Raw genomic sequence first — 14,362 nt, 5'->3', positions numbered from 1 at the left:
ACAAGTGAGTATCTTACTCAGTTTCTGGCATCTTAAAATACACTTTTGTGCATATATACCTGAGAAGAAAAGCAGAAGTGTGGCATTCCTAGACGCTGCTTAGTAACCAAATTCTATATATTAAATGTCACATAATCACATTTTAAATGAAATGTTCTTTTAAAATACTTCTAGTACAACTTAATGACAGTCTTAATATTTTTAGTTTTTAATTCTTGTACGGTATTATGATGGACAGATGTCATAAAATATAACGTGTGGCTATTCAAAATTAAAGTGCAATCTAAAGCCTACTGACTTAAATGACAAGAAGGGTTGTGTGAAAAGCATTGGATTTTAGATTTAGCGTAGAGCTTTGGAATGCAACTGAATCTTGATGAGAAAAGAATTACGTTTATTTCCTAAAATAGTAGGAAAAAAAGTATAGCTTATATAATCTGCCGTATTTGTTCTTAGTTATGTAGTAACTTTTTGATGCAAATGGTATTAGGGGAGGAAGAATAGAGAAAAGCAAAATAAATCTAGTTTCATTTCTTCATTTCCACTTCCTTTCCCTCCCCCTGTGCATTAAGCAGCTTTAGTTTACTATATGTTGAAAGGGTAGAGAATCGGGAGTTACTGAGAACACAACCTGCAAAGCATTGGGATTTTTTTTTGTATTCTTGATCTCCCAAGAAGGAACATACTTTCAGGACTAGCAGACTAAATGAAAAATAAAGACTCCGCTGGAAAGGATGTACTATAATAATTATTTTGCTAGCTGCAAAATGTAGCTTTCCTAAATAGTTCCATTTAGAAACTTAAGTCAAAATCGTTACCATCATTTTTATCCTTGTGTCTACTCATCTCAACATTGGAATAACTGTACTTAGGAACCTACTGGTAGCATTCGATTTGATACTGCAGTCCTGCCTTCTTCTATGTTATGGGTTACAGACATCTAAACAATCGAAGAAGGTGGTTCTTTTCATATTTCAAGGATTATTTTCTGTAAAAAATGCTTTAGAAGTAATGAATGGTCCATCTGTGTCATGCTGTTGGTTTACGTAGTCCTCTTATAGGTTCCAAAGTTGCTAGTATGGGCCCTTCAGACAAAATGAGCAGTCTGCATGAGGATGTTTTCGCTTTCTTTAATATACAGGCTTTTTTACTTATTTCTGCTCACTTATGCTCTTTAGTTAATGTAGTTAATGTAGCCAAGTTCCTATTACCTCTTTTCAGGAAAAATAATGTTTGTATCTTATGTCATGTTATACAAATCTTAACATAATCTTGTATTCCTTTTTGTAAATTATTTCTGTAATTTATTCATATCTTCATTTTTCTTTTACACTGATATAATACTCTTCTACATAGTTTCCTGTAAGTCTGTCTGTTAGTTTCAACTACTTTGAGTGTTTAAATGGAAACATGCATTTCCCTTTTGCCATGCTCTATTCTACTCATTTATAAAACTCAGAAAACATCAATCCGGGCATAGAGATGGGCAGATTTCAAGACTATTTTACAATGTAACTTTTTACAAACTAATGTCGCAGTGGTATGAGTAATGTGGAATGTATTGCTCTGCGCTGATGTGAAATATTTTGGCATCACTGCTGTTTTCAGAACTTTCGTAGAGCAATATTTTGAATTTCTTTTGCTACATAAACTTTATTTAAGTCATCAGCTGGGGATGTTTCCGTTTCGGTAAGAATTTACAGGATTAGTATGCTAAATATATTGATCTTTCTAAGTTGAGCAGTCACTGGTTAGATTCAGCTGTGACTGAATTGACTTGTTAGGATATCTGAGGCAATGCGTTTGTTGTTATTCATTATTACTTTAGTACAAGACTGTGGCCTCACTTAATAAGCCATCTGCAAATATACATGTTCACAGTTCTTTATCTGCAGGCTTTAGTTTGTTTAAGGGGAAAATGCAAGAAGGGAAATACGGAAGTCGGAATGTAGAACAGCGAGGAAAAGCAATAAAGACATTGCTAGTGGCCATGTATAAATGATGCTGATGGTTTGCTTTTAAATTCTGAGTTGGTTACTGAGTTGGTTATTTAGCCAATACAGCCTTTTTACTTCATTTATTAACACCTATAGAACTCAGAATGAGCAGCAGTTATAACAAATGGACTGTGTAATCTGAAAATTGTATCTTGTCACATGTTTAGGTGACAAAACCTAGCTGAAATCAATTGTCCAGACATTCACTTAACATATTAATAAGTAAAACAGGAATACTTTAAGCCCTCTTGAATTAGATGTATTACATCTTGTTACAAAATCTAATGCCAGGCTTAATAACTCAAAGTATGCTCTAGAATGAAAAATATATTTATATGCAAGCATATTGCAACTAGGATGCTAATCCAACTAAAATAAAAATTTAGTTGATACTCTTTAATATACCCATGAGAGCATATAAGGCATTCCAAGACAAGTGTAATCAAATTAATTTCTTAAAAAGAAATCCCAAACTTTATTCCTTCAAAGTGAATAATAAGTTTTTCCCCCCCTAAAATTGTTTCTAAACAAATTTCCAAATGGAATTACAGGTTCTAGATAGAATTACAGTTGTTTTGACAATGCTGGTCAGATTATGGGAAATATGTGGGTACCTACTTTGGCAAAATCAGTGCCTTCCAGGATTTTTTTAAATGGGTCTAAATGCTTGTTTTCAGGTTTTCTAATGGAAACACGGCAGAAACAGAGTGAAATCTCAACTTTTCAAAAAGGAAAGATACTATTTCCAATTCAACAGTATTAGCTTTGCATATTTTAATAGGAAAAGTTATTTTAAAATAGCTGTGGATCCCATCATTATATGAATAGAGTTTAATTATCTGAAAGTAGTTGAAAAATTCTGCATAAACATATTTTCAAGAGTGTTTTTTTTTTTTGCTTTTAATAGTACATTTTCAAACAGTTTAAAGAGAGTTAATAAAAGATAAATGGCCAATCAGTTGTTGGAGTTTGATTTGTTAAATTTTTCTTAGAACCATAGCCTTGAACATTTTTAATGTGTTTGTAACCATCTGTAAAGTGTATTATTCAATCCTGTACAATTTTTCATCATCTAGTAATAATGAATTTACCCCTTTCTAGAAAATGTGTAACAGTTCCAAGTTACTGAAATTTGTAGAACACATGTTTTTAAGATGTTTTATCACAGGAGGAGGAATTGAAAATAATGCTAAGATATAGCCAAGAATTGCATGTTGATATAAAATTTAGGCTGAATACTGAAGGAGTCTTCATAATAATGGAGCTGATAGACCTTGGAATTGTTTTTCAAAAGAATAGTAAAATGGCAGCACTTAGGTGTTTTAAATTATATAACATTCTCTCTACATGATTATGATATTAAAAATAAATAAATAGAAGCACATGGCCTTATCTTACATGTTGTTTCCATCTCTTCTGTTGCATGATCATGTGAAATGTTTTTTTAACTTGAAAAAAATACTAATTTCTAGCCATTTGACGTTTTGTTATGTGGAAATTTCCATAGGAAATCTGGTGCCTTAAGTTGCTAAAACCATTTAGATTGAGCTAAAAATTAAACATGTTCATCAGTGTTTTCATCAAACGTCTCTATCTGCAAGGTCAACCTCAGAAGTCTGATGCCAGAACTGTTACTCTAACTTTTTTGTTTGTGCCAGTGAGTAGGCGATATCCCAGTATTATTGGTTGTTGAATGTGGGGAGAATATCATCTTAAAGACCGTCTTGCCTGTGTTTGAACGCCTGTCGCTAGGTTAGCAAAGTTTGATGGGTTTTTTTGTTTGTTTGTTCTTTGTTTATTTTTTAATATATTCCATTTCCCTCATCTTAATTAATGGCATAGTTATACTTTTCTCATTTATAAAAATGTTTGTGATGTTTCCTGTAGGTGTCCAAAAATGATTGTAAGTAGCCTTTCTGTAAAATAGCTGTTATTTTACAAACATAGGGTTTTTTAATTTTACTACATTAAATTTTAAAAGACAAGTAAAAATATTGACAGTAGTATTTGATTTTAAAAGTGATGGATAACTGTACTGAAGTCTGCCTTCCACAGAATTGGTGAAACGTGCATCAGTGAGAGCTGTTCTTTGCTTTCTCACAGAAACGCCCTCAGTCTTGACCTAAAGAGGCAATTCGCTATCTAATTCAAACCTCTTCTTACATTAACAACATGGCAGTGTTTAGTAATGAAACAGTGCTTGCTGTTAAAGACTTGCCAATTTTGCCTTAAATAGCCAGATTATGTTACCTCAATTTGCCATATTCCCTCTGTTTAGTTTGGAATTACCTGGCAAATGTTAAGGTGATACTACTGAATTATATAAAGGAATTAGAAAGTTGAAATGCTAGCAGTGTAGATTTAAAATACTGGTATTGGCTATAGAAAAACAACATTTCAACAGATTAAAGATCATGAAACTCATTTTAATAGGAACAATTTTTTGCTTTTACTGACTTCCATCCGTGACTTCCATTCTTTTTCTTTCATGCTGTTTTAGCTAATTTTAAATCCTTTCTGAAGTGATTTTGAGATATATGTACTATGGTTTCTTGTATGTATAGTTTCTATACCCTTTAAGCGTAGTTAGGTTTTTCCACGTTTGCAATAAAGTACAGAACACATGCAGTACATTAAAGAAATAAAGCCTGTGCATCAGAACAATTTTCATGCCTCACTCAATTCTTAATGTAAATTAGTAGGAACATTGGTTATCCATTTGAGAAATTGAGTTGGTATAAAAATAAAAATGCACTTATGGTGTGTGGTGCTTTGTGTATCATCTTGGGAGTGTTTTGCTGTTTATCTGTCACTTGCATTAGAAAAAGCAGTCACTGGCTGCAGGTGACATTAAAAATTAAAGGTTAACCTCAATTTCTTTACTGACCATACGTGGGGCAGAAAGTTCTTCTGGATATGTGCCTGGATTTTGGAACTGTCAAAAAGAATTGAGAAGTAAAGACTTGTGCTTTTGGTGGTTTACTCTTTTTCTGCATGCATTTGTGGATATTCGATTTCAGAATTTCCAAGTGCTTAGATTAGTTACTGCATTTCAAGAACATTTTTTATTGCAACCAAATTTATGAAATTATGATGCTGTCGTATGTAATTTTAATGAACTCACGTTATACTGATCTGCATAAATTTGGGGGTGGCTTTTTTCTGCCTTTCTTAGGAGCAAAAGTTAATAAAAATAGCTGCTTTCCTACTACTTATGAATAGGTGCCTTTCAAAAGCTAGTTAAAATTGTTGTTGAAAATTGCTGTAACAGAAAATTCTGGTTATCTCAATGTACGTTTAGTAAGGCAATTTTTATAAACTCATGAACAAGCTTGGGAAATCTTCCTGTAAGTGTTAAAGCTTTTGACAGAGTTGGCTTCTGCTCCGCAGTGCATTCAGAGTGAGCCAAATTCAGTAGCGTATTGCTTCCCTCCTCTCTCACTCGCTCAGACCAGTGAAGACTAGCTTCAGGCAGCAGTGGTTTCTGTGTAACCTGCCAGATATCTTTCATTTGCAAAGTAGGTATTATGCTTGTTCCATGGCAGATTTAGGCTACGCGCAAGTCTTGAAACGCAAGACGCTTGAAGCTGTGGCTGCTGCTCTTCTATTTTATCTGTTGATTTTTACTTACCCATGCAATAGCATAGTACTCATATAATCAATATATCTTCTGCTTCTTATTGGCTGCTGAGTGAAAATGAGCAGGCGAGAAAGAAAAATGAAATTTCCTGTTCTGTCTTCATGATTAAAATAGACTACCAAAATGAACCTGTTTCATTCTCCAACCCCCGTTTACTGAAGGGTGAATCTCTTCTGTCCTTGACTGTTTTTCTTCTTACAGCTCTTTTTAGGAAAACAACAACATAGAAATGTCATTAAGGAAAGCAATGAATATTACTTTAGAAAATAACATTGCAGTTGAGGTTTTAGGAGTTCTACTATATCAGACATTTATGATATAAAAGTATATATCAGTGTTCTTCACAGTCAGCTTGATAGAATCATCAAGGCTTTGATATGCTGTAGATTTTTCAGACTTTGAATTAAATTGTGCTAATCAACTTTTGGTGGGAAAGTGATAATGTACATTATCACATGTTTTACTTATTACTCCTACTTTGTTAAACATATATTTAAAATCAATAATTTCTCCTAAGATAGAATTCATGTAAATGCTAGTTATTTATTTTTCTTATTTCCATCTATTTGAAATTATTTCAATCTTCTCCAAGAACAGGGGTTCATTTGACACTTGCTGATTTGTGTGTGTTTCAGGTGGTTTTCTGTTGACATAATAATGAAGCTAGTCAAGCCTCTTTCCTTATTGAAATAAAATGTAAGGAAACCCAAGTACTATATACCTTTAAACATAACTCTTTTGACTTAAGAAGTCCTTAAGTTGCTGTAACAGTTGATAATTGTTGACTTGCAACCAGTTTCTAAAGTCATCATTTTACATACTGGGTTAAGAAGCCTTGGGAAACATAAACTTTATTTTTTTTTAGGAGAAATATCTCAAATAATTAAATACAGCAGAAAATGGTTATACTTTGAAATTCAGTAGTGTCTGGCAAGAAATCAGTAGGTGATTTTGTGTATTTTCTTACACTCTTTGGAATAGGTGACGTTTTGTAATTTGTTTATTCCTTTGTGGCGTCCTTTAAGTTCAAATAAACCTCTTGCATACCAATCTAAAAAGCACTGTCTGGTGACTTGCAATATTGTTACAGATAACATCTCTACTTAAATGCAATAATCTGTGGTCTGTGGAGCAACTAAATTACCCATTTGTTACACTATTATGCAGCTCATAGAGGTCATCACACATCTGTATGAACAGAACATTTTAAATCTTAAAAAAAAGAAAGAAAAGAAAAATCACTGCAGGGTCTCTGTTGTTGCTGTTCCTGCAGTATGGGAGGTCCATGGACTTAATTTCTGTGCTTAATTTGTGGCTGTATTGCAGAGATCTCATATAGAGGGAGGTATCCACTAAGCTAAGGACTGCTTTTTCTCATGTAGCAAAACTTACAGAATATACAGCTTCAAAAAAGGAGAAGGAGAAAAAAAAAAAAAAGAACAGGTCCAGGGTTGAGAGTTACATTGCACAGGACTAAAATCAGGTTATAACAATTGTCCACAAGGATATATGCTATCATCTGCAAGACTGCAAGAGCTGGGCCAAGACTGCAAGAGCTGGGCCTGTTCAGCCTGGAGAAGAGAAGACTGAGAGGCGATCTCATAAATGTGTACAAGTATCTGACGGGGGAGTGTCAAGAGGATGAGGCCAGCCTCTTCTCCATGGTGCCCAGCAACAGGACAAGAGGCAACGGGCAGAAACTGAACCACAGGAAGTTCCATCTGAACCTGAGGAAAAACTTCTTCACTATGAGGGTGACAGAGCATTGGAACAGGTTACCCAGAGAGGTGGTGGAGTCTCCTTCGCTGGAGATCTTCAAAAGCCGTCTGGATGTGATCCTGGGCAATATGCTCTAGGTGACCCTGCTTGAGCAGGGAGGTTGGACTAGACGATCTCCAGAGGTCCCTTCCAACCTAAACGATTCTGTGATTCTGTGATCTAACGAATAGCAACTCCCATAGTTTTATTTTCTGTAACTGTTAGATTGCCCTGGTGAGGAGTAGCACTGCTCTTTTGTTGGTAAAGCGGTGCTATTGGCCTGTTCTCCTAAGAAACACTCTTCATTCTTGGTACTATGCCGAATTTATCAACTTTACGTAGCTGGTCCTCACTTGACAAACTTCTTAACGCTTCACATCCTTCTGAGCTCAATTCCCTTTCCCTGTGGTCTTCATCTGCCTCATCTCCTTTGGCCCTGCCTCCTTGCAGGCTATTTTTGCCTCCTGAGCTGTGTTTTGGGCAGCATAGTTCAGAAGCTGAGCAATCCAGAACACAGGTCTGACAGAGCTTGTTTAATTTTACTTGCTGCCTGCTTTATAATGCATTTTCGTCTTAACCAGGAAGCCAGCCTTACTGGTTGGAAATCCCGGTAGTTGAGGGCAGCAGCTTTATGGCTTTATCATCACATGTTAATGTACCTCTCTTATACTATTTCATTGTATATCTTCTTTTTTTGCATTTTGATGACTTTCAAGCTTTTTCAGAAACATCCTACTGGTGTAGCAAATGGTGTTGCCTGAGCCAAGTCAGAAGACATTTATCTGATTTTTGTCAATGAGACAGCACTCTGCTAAATTAGGTGATCCTAAATGTTTATCAGCTGTTTAGATCAAGGATGACATTTCAGAACTAGTCTTTCTTGAAGCTTCCTTGTTTAGGATCTTCTTAAAGCTGTTCTTAAAGGATTAAAAGAAAGGGGCAGCCTTAAGTGTTTCTGCATCAAGAAAACCAGTGAGGGAAGAGACAGTTGGGTTGTCAATGGCATGTCACTTAATAGCAAGATTGTAATGATGTTTTGGTGTCTTTGAAGTGACCACCTTACTCTTATCATTATCTTCAATGTATTCGAAGCAATGATAAATGTTCCAAAAAAGTTTTAAGGAAGAAAACTCCTTAAAAAAAAATTATTTCTGAAAAAAAAAAAAAAAATTAGTTGCTACTTTACTTAAAACTATGGGAACATCGCTATTTGATGGCTGTCCTTAGCTGCCTTTCTTTTTCTCTTGCCCCCTCCCCAAGGAATACTCTAGGGTAGTTGGAGAATACTTTACTGCTAGGACAATTTCTTAAGGTAGTTCACAGGATTTTAGTGCATTTGGTTTTTTAACAGTAACATCGATTTAAATATCGGAGCATGTACTAAATGAAGTTAACAACCACCCTCTGCTTCGTCACCAGCCGCAGGCAGTCGGAGTCCAGGGGCAGGTCTTTTAGCTCCAGTGCAAATTGCAGTATTGCACAGTTGTCTTAGTGATTGGCCAGCATCTGGAATTAGACAGAAAGCAGCTGAGTGACGCTGAATGGAAGTGACTCTGATGACCGACTGCCTACTAATTTAACACCCTCCACACTTTGAATGCTCTTTTTTTCAATTAACTCACTTATAAAACGTATAAAAAAATGTATTTCAAGTAACATGAAGTTATTCCTTATTGTCAGTGCTCTATTGTATTTGAAGGAATTGGTGTGGAACTTTATAAAACTCAGAACTTTTTGAGCAACTTCATGTGGTTTTATTCCAAGGTTGCACTGAGTGATGTGTAGTGTGTGACTTTATATTAAACACTATCTTTCAGAACGTAATGTTTCTACAGACAGTTTTTAAAGGAGTGTTATAACTTGGCATCTACTTTTGCAATATTTTTCTCAGTGTTGTGTATCTGATCCTTTAAGATCTGTTTTTTAATAAGCATAGCATTCTATTTGATTTTGGTACAAATGGTCACGCTAGATTTAGCAGAAATGGATAGATGACTGATTTTGTTATTGTTCAGAAGCATGCATATGTCTTGCAATGTTAAGGCTATATAAAAGCACATTCAAGGGGATACTTGTATCTTGAAACGTGCCTTATTTCTGTTGTTTTACAAGGAAGCTGTAGATTACTTGCAAGAAGTTCTGTATGTTATAAATGGTTATAAAAATTGTTCAAATGTTGTTTTGGGACCTTAATCTAGTTTTTTTTGTTTTTTTTTGTTTTTTTTTTTAATCTTAGAGGCATATTCTGTAGTGGTATCCAAGTTGGAGGCCAAGAAGAATTTCACAGAAGTTGTCTCACTCGTGTAACTTTATTTGTTGGGAGGAGGAGAGGGAGGGAGAAGAAGGAAGAAAACACTTACATATTTAGATGTGTGTGTTCTTCCCATAAAAGGTAGTAGCAAAAAGTAGTTCGAAACACTCTTGGTTGGAGATGCTCATACCATCTGACAGTAAAGTGATTTTAATGAATTTAAAATCCAGAAGCAGCATTATTTCATCTCTGAGTAAATGGTGGGGAGCCCTTAATACATATTGCTTTTGAAAGCACAGATTGTATTTAATTTCTTTTCAGTTATTTCGACTCAGACTTTGGAAACTATTTAAGCAAACATACGAATATTTTTATGAACTTTCATGCTAACATTTTTTGTTTTTTCAGTGTAAATATAAATACTAGAAATGAACAGGAATTTAGTGGAGTTTTTTTAAGGAAGCAGAAAAGTGATTGATTATCTTCTATTTGATATTAACCTAAAAACTTTTAAAAAGGCATTTTACTTCATAAAATATAAATTTTGACAGAAGCAAGGGGAGTGGATAAAATATTTCAGTTGTGAATTACTATCTAGTTATGTCTGATCAGGATTCAGTGAATCAGTTTAGGACACTTTACAGCATGACATTTTGCTCCAGGTGAATAGTTACTAAGTAATTATGTATCTGTGTTCGTTTCATATATTAAATACATTTTGATGAATGAAGTGTAAATGCTGGATGAATTTTATTTTTGTGCATTAAGACTATAGCTATGAAAGTTGCATGGATTTGCAGCATTTTACATACCTTTTTAGCAGACTCGCATATAAATATAACGCATTCTCATCCAAAATCCTTACCTCGTTCCAGTAAACACTATCTTATAATCCATCATGGAAAGGATGACCTATTTGATTTCAAGAAGAAAGTGCTAGTATTCTGCAAGTTTCTTCATTCAAGACGTTATTTTTACTCTACGCAGGGATCTGCCTTGTGCTCTTAGGTTCTTTGAGAAGAAAGTTAGACTAATACAGGTATCGTAATTCTTCTGATTCTTTTCTTGTCATGTGATGCTTTCTTGCCCGTTTCACTAATGCACAAACTTAAAATGCAAGAACCTAAAACACAGAGGAATTCTTGTGCAGGGTTCTTGGAAGAAACACTAAAAATTGCATACAAGAATTTGGCAATATTCAAATACAGTTTACAACACCTTGTTTCCTGTGAATATTTTAAATGTTGTAATTAATGTTGAGGTTGGTTTAAGGCTTCAGTATTTTCCCTGCAGCGAATGTTAAGGAGTGGAGGTGGACTGACCTTTCTGTTTCCTGTATGAACAAACTCTGAGTTTGGGAAGGTCTCCTAAACTTCCCTAAAGGTTTTGCTATTAAAGTCTCACCACCTATGTCTCCTTTTCACAGCATTTATAGGGTGTTGAGGGGAAGAGAATTCTTTTCTGGTAGACATAATTCACATCCATGCAGCCATAACCCTGTACTGCCTTTCCTATTGTCAGTTATTCATGAGAATCTTAGGAAACTTCATACTTTACATGGAAAATAACTAGCTCAAATTTAATTCTGGAAAAGGAAGTAGAACTGAACAGAAGAAACAATTTGAGAGTTTACCTCATCATCTGCATAAATAAATTTTCCATTTGACGAACCGGAAGATGAACTTGAAGCGCTTTTAGATCTGTTTTTATTATATAGTGCAAAATTTTTATTAGAAGATGCAAAGGTAAGAGTGACCAGGAAGATCATAAAGAATTTATCTTTGAATATATTCCTAGTCCTTGCATTTCAAATGCACTCTTCTAATGATTACATGTTGAGTAACTTGAAAAGCAACCTACATAAGCAACAAGTGTGGTTCTCAGGTATCAGGGAACCACCCCTTTAAAAATAACGTATGTATCTGAGACCATGGTAGTTTGAGAGCCGTTTCATGACATATATTTGCATTTACAAAACAAGTTCCCCGTTTCAAAATAACTCAGAATATTTGGACCAATTTCATTTGGTAGTTTTAAATTCAGGAAGCATGGATTTTGAGAGTCAGGTTTTCATATTAAAAGAATGAAGTAAATACTTCAGCGGACAATCACAGAAAAGTTCAGATGAAGTGCAGAAAAAGTGTGTGAGTGAATATATGTTAAGCTGGGTATGAAAGTTAAATGCTTACGCTTAACTTAAAAGTTCCTTTTCCACTCTGTGGATTTTTAAAAGTCATTCCACCCATTTGGTGGAGCATTAGCTTAGCTAATGCAATTTGGTATTTCAGAGTTTCTCATTCCTATCTCTAAACATGTTCCTTAACTCTACAGGCAATTCTGTAGTTAACACAATGTTTCCATGGCATTTTGTCAATGAATAGAGAAAAAAAAAAAAAAAAGATTTATACAGATGGAGAAGAAAAACTTAATTTTCCTCTGCAATACAGTCGTTTGATTTTGGAGGGTTAAAATATAAGCAATCAATGCGAAAATTGGTTTTAGTTACCTTCTTGCAAACCTTTGTGTCTTACGCTCTCCAAGTGAATAGCGAGGTGTAGTCCAGCTCCCTTTTTGTACAATCAATTTAGAAATAAGATCATTTTTACTTTTATAGAAGATCTGTAGCTCTCTGATCACAGCAGGTGCACACTTCCTTTATTTTTCATTGGTATTTTCTCTCTGTGAAATATATATATAGGAAGTTAATGATGAAAGAGTAGTAAGGTATTTGTTGAAACTGAGAATTATAGTATTTGCAAATGTAAAATCATAATTTACATAAATGTTGTAGCTGAGAACATTATGAATGTAAATATGCCTTCATCTATTCTCAGTCTTATAATACCATTCGTTGTCCAGTGGGAGATGAAGAGTGATGTTGAGACTGCTGTTTAACCTATTATAGCAGCCTAAAAAAATTAAATAGCCTTGATGTAAATATGAGGTGGGAAAAGAGTATTCATCTCCATTAAGTGACATAAAAAAACCATGGTAAGAATAACAGGCGGGTGGGTGTGCATTAAGCAGTGAAATCCCTAAATTCAGACTCTAATTATAAGCACAAGGACAATTGCCTCCCACATACTTAAAACTGTTATGGGTTTTTTCAGACAGAAAATATGCTTCACAGTTCTTCAGGCACAAAATACGGAATTTTTTTTGCATTCTTTTTCACCTGATACATAACTCCTTTTACCTCTGTTAGTAAATGAGGGCCTAATGCTAAGAAAAAAAGCTGAGTTCATTGTTTTGCTTGGTAAGATTAGGTCTTTTTGCATTTTTCTAGATGTCAGTTCTAAGCTGAGGAAGTCCTACCAATTTTATGGTGCCATTAAGGTATTGTACCATTATGTTCAGATTGATTGGGGCAGTCCATTTAGCTTTGGGGTTTTTTTGTTTTTAATTGTTTCAGATTCATATTGTTGCTAAGTTACCTAGACCTGTGGATGACTAGGTTTATGTTAATAAAACTATTGCATCACTTAGAGCACTGTTTCCTTGTTTTTAGATGATGTATTCTGTTAAAGGAAGATAACATAAAAATAGTATGAGGAAAAGGTACAAGTATGTTACATTAGATAGAGCCATTTTGTCATACTGAGTAATTGGAGAAAAGTGTGAGACCCATGGAATCGTAAATGAGAATGGGATTGGTCTGTAAAACTATCTTTACAAGTTAATTGTGTATTGCAGTTTCTTTAATGTTAAACTACTTTCAGTGCAGGAGAGAGCATTTTTATAATATAGTTATCCTATTTTTGACATAATACAAGCTAAAGATTGAGTTCTTTGTTATCAGAATTGCTACTTCATCTTGGGTTTGTTATTTAAGATACGAAAGGAGATGCACTATGTCCTTAGCTAACCTGATGTAATAATTAAGTTGTTGTCGTATTTCTAGACTAAATTTGTCTAATTTTACTTTTCAATAATTGTATCTTATTATCCTTTTCTGTGCTTGATTAAAGAGTTATTGACTATCACATCATGTAGTAAGATCACAATCAAGTCATCTTTAATCTTGTCATAAATAAATTAAATGTATTGATCTTAAATCTCTCTCCCCCACATAATAACAAGAAGGTTTTCCTGATTGCTAGTAATTCTTGTAACTCCTTTTTGGGCCTTTTTAATTTCAACTTACTTTTAAATTGAAGATCCTAGGCCTGGATATGGTATTCCAGTAATGCCATATGTGCAGATAATTTCAAGTCCGTAGTACTACCATATATTTTCCTGTAATGCACCAAGGGATTGTTTTTAGCTTCTTAGCTACAGCAACATAGTAAGAGCAAAAAAGCAATTGTTTATTTACTATGACTTGTAAGTTCTTTAGGGATTCACTGCTTTTGAGGATGCAATCCTCCATTTTATGTGAGCTGACTTATATGTTCTTAGTGTAAATAAATGAAAGTAGTGTAAGTTATAATCTTAGATCCACTTAATACATGCAGCATATTGGAAGGATTTTTACTTATTTTGGTCAGGGCAGAGCTTCAGCTTTTCTGATACCAGTGAAGAGTCAGTGAAGGGTTTTTGTATGTATTTTGCGTGATTGATATTTTAGAAGAGTTAATAAATGGGATTTCACAAAGCATTAGAGCATTAATAGAGCCCAAGGAAGGCTTATAATATGTTTAGCTTTTGCTGATACCTAATGATATGACAAAGAAGCACTCTTCTTAGAAGGCTGCTTTTAAGATCCAAGGGAATATA

At 34.3% G+C, this 14,362-nt stretch overlaps 1 protein-coding gene across 16 annotated transcripts in view; it reads left to right on the top strand.

The window, feature by feature from the left end:
- The window catches only part of TBC1D5 (TBC1 domain family member 5), a 328,685-nt gene that overhangs the window by 57,116 nt on the left and 257,207 nt on the right, over positions 1-14,362 (top strand). The window contains exon 1 of one of the 16 annotated variants that reach the window (XM_068935350.1): positions 8,868-8,872. The exons of the other annotated variants lie outside the window; for them this stretch is intronic. The gene's annotated coding sequence lies outside the window, so the exon portion shown is untranslated. Of the gene's footprint in view, positions 1-8,867; positions 8,873-14,362 lie in introns of those variants that run through there. 16 annotated transcript variants of the gene reach the window in all.

The sequence above is a fragment of the Struthio camelus genome, chromosome 2 (genome assembly GCF_040807025.1).
Source record: "Struthio camelus isolate bStrCam1 chromosome 2, bStrCam1.hap1, whole genome shotgun sequence".
Taxonomy (NCBI): domain Eukaryota; kingdom Metazoa; phylum Chordata; class Aves; order Struthioniformes; family Struthionidae; genus Struthio; species Struthio camelus.
Note: the sequence above shows the minus strand (reverse complement) of the source record. Positions and strands in the feature narration are given on the sequence as shown.